Raw genomic sequence first — 6,814 nt, forward strand, 5'->3', positions numbered from 1 at the left:
AGTCCAACCTTATACCCCCGGGAACCGTCGTTCCCCCTCCAACAGACCTCCAACAAAACCACCGATTTCATAGTACACGAGAGTACCGATCACACATGGCAACACATGCCCTGGATAACACATGTTGTCCCAGAAATAAACACGTGAACCTTACACAAAGGCCACAGCTCCATAATCATGTCATGGCCACCACGAGGACCACTGCAATACCTTGGTGACTAGTGTCTCATACCACTAATCGTGTAATCCAGGTAAAGCCACACACAGAACACACCACAACAGGAATCAATCAACGGATCACAACGAAGATATGAAACCATACTCAATCAAGCAATGGGTCACAGCCCAACAACAATAACAATGATTAACACAAGTTATCACCAGTCAATAGGAAGGTACAAACAACACACACCGCTAGTATTTAAACACCGAACTAGCATGCTTATCAAACGGGTAAACCAAACGTAGTTCTGAAGAACACACAAGACTCATTACGGTTCAACGAAACACAATGTTGAACACCTAGCACGATTCACGAAACCAAAACCTATATGGAATCCTACCATATAGTTCTAGATATACGAAACATCAAGAAAACTCTCAAATAGTTCCACAAAAGAACATCGGGAAGTCAAAAGACCAAATACCAAGTCAAAAGAATCACGGGGAACAAATTCCCAATCAACCACACATCGTACCCCACGGGTGGGCCCACGGGTAGGCCCCTACCCGTGGTCCTGCCCGCGGGTATAGGCCCTCCAACATCATGTACCCCGCGGGTGGGCGGCGGGTTGGACCCCTACCCGCCGTTCCGCCCGCGGGTACACCCTGTACCAAAAATAAATCCCTTCGGGGATTTTCTTCTCCAAACTCAAATTCAAGTCCAAAACATGCCAAATTTAACCAAATACAAAAAAGTGACTTGAATAAAAGGAATAGCCAAGCAATGGAATACAAGAACCCTAAACACAAGCTCTAGATATGCATTTTCACAAGACAATGCATAAACACTCACATTTCATATCAAAACACATGGAGAATCCAAGAAATATTCACATAGGTAAGCAAAATAGATTTTGTAGAGCATGGGTTACCTCTTGTAGACCACACACCTTCACTTAAAACCACACCAAGCTCCTATCAAAGCTCACCTTCCAAACCCACTTCAAGAACACACCAAAAGATCATAAAGATCCTATCTTTAAGAAAAGACACCTAAGAGAACACTAAAAACGCAAGATGAACATGGATCTTACCTTCCTAGATGCCCAAATGTATGAAAGGTAGAATCTTGGAGACAACTCTTGAAGTCTTGATAAAGCTTCAACTTGGCTTGGAAGAAAAGCTACCCACATTTTTAGAGAGAAGATGGAGCTAGGATTTGGAAAGTGTAAGGATAGAAATGAGGTGTTCTTACTAGGTTAGGTTACAACACTAACACAAGGTGTAAGGTCAAGAATACCCTTACTAACATGGAAAGGTGTAAGGAACAAGGGAACTCCTTACAAAGTTCAAGGTACAACTTTGACTATGGGGTTGACTAGTCAATTACTAGTCCCCGACTATTAAATTTCAGGAATTTAAGGAATTAAATTACAAATCAAAATAGGATTAATTACTTAATTAATCCCTTAACCGAATTTGGATTTCGGGGTGTCACATGCCCGATTGAGAAGAATCTGCATCATCATCATCTTCCGTTCCAGAATCAGTACCATCACCTTTGCTTGCTGTGAGAATGTGAGAATGAATAGCCTCGAGTCGGGAGATCTCTATGAGCTGATCCTCTAAAAGTGTTTCCAATCCGAAGATAGTGTCTTGTTGAGAGACAACGGAACTGCGAAGTTGAGCTATAGAAGCTTGAATTGTGACAAAAATTTGACGGCGAGCTAGGAGTGTAGGCTGTTCCTTAGGCACTGCGACAGTGTCAGAAACAGGTGTAGATTCAGTCTCGGAGAAGGAAGCCAGTGCCTAGGCAGGTGGTGTAGGGACCAAAGGAACAAGAGGTGCACTGAGAGAGGCCCGGTCATCATAGTGTAAACTTTGAGCAAGCTTATCATAAAATAAATAAGTATTGTCATTTTTTGTCACGACTTCATCTTTGTAAGGCTTGAACCCATGATTGTTTAACACACCATAAATCAAGCTAGGATAAGGAAGATGAATCTTAACTTCTTTTGTAACACCCCGAAATTTTAAAACTTTTGAAACTTAAATAATGAAAGTAGATTCTCATTAAAACCCAAAACATAATATAATAAAGTACGGGGTGATATGCCACACCTAGGCTGGAGAACCCAGGTGCACAGGCTAACTAACTAATATCCTCGATAATGTAAATACATAAGCATGGCACGCAGGCCAAAAGGGAAAACTATCTACTCTACGCTTCAAATCTCTAGCGCGCTCCAGTGTCTACTTCTCTGTGCCTGAAAGCCAAATATATCTGTTCAGCGAGAGATGATGGTAACCCACTCCAACGCGTTGAAATACATTATAGATAGATATATATAGATATACGAAAACCATTTTGAAGCAGGAAGACATATACTTAGGAGACACTAGTTTTAAAACCAAGAATAGACTCGACAGATAGGGATAAGCACATTCAACAGTTATAATCAAGCATATAGAGATACTAGCATATATCATATGGGATAGGCACATTCAACACTTGTAACCAAACATGTAAAGATACTAGCATATATCCTATGGTCACGGATTCACTTCATCTCACGTATATCATCCTTCAACTCATCACAAAAGCACACTTTGTTAGCGCCACAGGACCAATCGCATGCCCATACATGAGGATCAGCGCATATAGCTCTGACACGGCCCCGCAGCACCCTGCCTCGTATCGCAATACGAAGGGGTCGATCGCAACCGAACGATGAATCACAGCTCATCATAATGTTTGATCGCAACCAAACAGTGGACCGCAGCCCTAGAGTAGTCATCTGACTGTAGCCAGGAATATGAACCGCAGCTCATGTAAAACGTTTGATCGCAACCAAAGGGTGGACCGCAGCCCGAGAGTGTAATTCTGACCGCAGCCAGCTTCTGAACCGCAGCTCAGGAATAACCAATTTGATCGCAACCAAATTGGGGTATCACGCACACATAACACATAGCAAGCACATGCAACCCATATAAACACGTTGGGAAAGGGGAGAAAACGTATAACGAAACCTATGCGTGGTCATTCCACTAACATGCAACATATATATATTTATATATATATATATATATATATATATATATATATATATATATATATATATGTGTGTGTGTGTGTGTGTGTGTGTGTGTGTGTGTGTGTGTGTGTGTGTGTGTATAAGACTCGTTTATCCTACAAATGGTACCCGAAACATCAAACTAGACTTTAGGCACGATAGACGGAGTCCGTTGGGACGCCACGGGGGTCGGGGGAACATCAAACGGGGAAGCCGGGATCCCGAGGTGGGATAATTTCCAGCGGGTAGCCGGTGGGTGGAGGGTCACCCGCCGGCTGCCTGCCGGCGACAAGTCCCCCGGCAGCTGGTGCCCGGCGGGCAGTCGCCTGCCCGCTGCCGGCGGCGTTATTTCCGGTCGCGGGTAGGTGGCGGGTCCCCTACCCCCACCTACCCCCCACTGACTCTTTTTCATAATAAACGCCCCGGGATCCTTTGTGGAACCCGAAACCATGCTTAGACACCTTTAAACGCAATTGATGACAACACGTACACAATTAACGGATCAAAAGCAAGAATCATACGGCACGTATCCTATCATAATTTCTAAACCAAAACAACACCCGAGCATGCGAATTCCCACCCAATACAACAAGAATAACACCATACGAATTTCACGATACATCCTAGGGCTCTAATCATATTTAAATTAACAAGAACATAACTCATCTTTTAATATCAAGAAACATCAAGATTCATCAAGAATATTACACAATCATCAAGAATCCCTTATCATCATCAAGATTATCAAGATCACACATAAAATCATAACACCAATTATCAAGATCACATCATCAATATCATAAACGATTCATCAAGACACAAGAATATAGAGGGAGGCCTAAGAGGGAGATCATAGCTAAGAAAATAGGTTTTGTTGAGACATGGGTTACCTCTTAGCCTTAATTAATTTCCTTGGCTATGAAGGGTCTTTCTTTAAGATTCCTTCTTTCTTGATTTCTCCTAGGGGGATTCTTGGAACTTCTTGTGTGGTGAGGGATTATTGTGGCGTGGGTTCTAGGTGCCTCCTATGCCCCCCCCCCCCCCCCTATTTATATACCTAAGAGTCCCTAATTAGGTTTAGTTCTATTCCTTCTAGAACTAGGGGATTGGGTTTAGGGATAAGTGCCCATGGACTATGGTGGGCCTTTTCTCAATTAATTATTGGAATTTAGTCCTTTCTTTTGGGTAATTGATTAAATGATTAATTGGTTTTAGGGGCCATAACACGGGGTGTTACATCTTTCTTCTTCACAAAGGTCATGACATGGGAAAAGATGATCTCTCCAAGGTTAAAAGACTGAGGATTGTGTATTTTAAACAGCAAGAGAGCAAGCTGCTCAGAAACAAGATGCGGTCGGATAACTGGAATCCAATTTGGTTATTTGATCCGAAGAAGTACATAATAAACTGTTGTCAACTCTTGAGCTTTTAGACCAGTGTTTGGCCAGGCAATCTGTCGATTGTGTGTTAAGGCAACAACTAAAAGATTCAAACTGGGATCAGCAGATTGGGCTTGAGCAAGTCGATCCAAAAAATCATTTATCTCCTTAGGTCCAAAGGGATACCATCTGTCCCTTTGGCTGAGCTGGGTAGATGTCTTCAGTTAGATAGCTATTTAGAAAGGCCGTCTTAACGTCCATCTGAAAGAGTTTTATTTTTAAAGCACATGCAATAGAGAGAATTAGACGAATTGATTCTAGACGAGCAACATGGGAAAACGTCTCATCGTATTCGATCCCTTCAATTTGGGAGAAACCTTGGGCTACAAGACGTGCTTTATTTCAAGCTATGTTGACAGTAGAGTCAGTTGTGTTACAAAAGATCCACTTGGTACCTACAACATTGACATTGTTAGGTTTAGGAACTAAAACTCATACCTTGTTTCTTTCGAATTTCCCTTGCTCTTCTTGCCTGGCCTTGATCCAGTGTTCATCTGCCAGGGCTTCTTTAACAATTTTAGGTTCAATTTTTGACGTAAAGCAGGCATATCCGCCTATTTGAAGATAATCACGTTTTGGCTTTCCTCTAGTCTTGACGCCGTAACTGGGATCTCCAATGAAATTTTGAATTCGATGGTCTTTTAGATGCGAGTTGGTATATCTATTTCATTCTGGTCCGAATCAAATTCTGACTCTGGTTCTGGATTAGGTTGAGCCGGTGCAGGAGTTGACATAGAAGGCTCTGGACCTGACTAAGAGGATTCCGGACGATTTGGATCAAGTTCTGACACTGATTCAGGTTACGGAATTTCCACAACGTCATCAATTTGATCATCGACCATAATGTTTGTTGACTCCATAATGGTTTTAGTTACTTTTTTGTATACACGGTATGCCCAACTGTTTGTTGAGTAACAAAGGAAGATCCCTTCGTCGCTCTTTGGTTCGAATTTTGCAACAGGATTTCTATCCTTCAAAATAAAACAATGTGAGCCAAAAATGTGAAAATATTTGATTTTTGGCTTCTTAACCTTCCACAATTCATATGGAGTTTGATTTTTGCCTAGTCGAAGATAAACTCGATTTATGACATGGCACGCAGTGTTTACAGCTTCTGCCTAGAACTTTTGGGGCAATCCTTTAACATTAAGTAGTACTCGGCCCATTTCATGGATAGTGCGGTTTTTTCATTCATCGACTCCATTTTGTTGAGGAGTTTTTGGTGCTGAATACTCGTGAATGATTCGGTATTCGTTACAAAATTCTTCAAAGAAGTTGTTGTCGAATTCTCGCCAGTGATCACTTCGAATACGAACAATTGGTTCGTTTTTCTCTTTTTGCAACTTTAATCCCAAGGTTTTGAACGCTCCAAGAGTAGGGAAGGTAATGGGGCGAGATGGGTGCTGGGGATATATCCACCACCCCAGCACCCGCATTCCCAAACCGCTCCTGGCACCTGCACCTGCGTGGGTAATAAAATTCTTACACCATACCCGCCCCCGTAGGGATTTTATGGGTGCGGGTAATACCAACCTGCAACTCTAATTATTAATATTACACTTAAATCTAATAAAAATTTTATACAACAATTCTAATTATCACATGGATTTTTTTTATAAGCTTGAACATAACTCTAATATTTAATAAGAGCCAATGAAGTTAATCCTTAATTGAAACTAAAATTGTGTTGGTAGTATAAATTGTATTAAATGTTTAGTCATTATGTTATTTGTGTTGTTCCTATTCAATTTTCATTAACAAAAACTTAAGAAGTTTAATTCATTATGCATTTTAATTATAAAATATACATAAAATTATATAATAAATGAATACTAATAATAATATACATAAGTGCGGGTGCGGGTGCGGGGCGGGGATATCTCCCCCCGCACCCGTCCCCATATCCGCGCGGGTATACAAAATTCCCCCCATACTCGTACCCATTACCCAAATTATGCGGGTATTTTAAAACCCGTAGGGGTGGCGATGCGGGGAACTCAATTGGTGCCACTACTAGAAATTATGGAATTTCCGACCACTTGAAAGTGATCTTAAATCAAGTTGAAAGAAAAAAGTGGTCGGAAATAGCACTAAAGGTTTTTCCGGATACCAAAAGTGGTCGGAACAAGGCTTTCGACT

This window comes from Ipomoea nil, unplaced genomic scaffold (assembly GCF_001879475.1).
Source record: "Ipomoea nil cultivar Tokyo-kokei standard unplaced genomic scaffold, Asagao_1.1 scaffold1149, whole genome shotgun sequence".
Lineage (NCBI taxonomy): Eukaryota > Viridiplantae > Streptophyta > Magnoliopsida > Solanales > Convolvulaceae > Ipomoea > Ipomoea nil.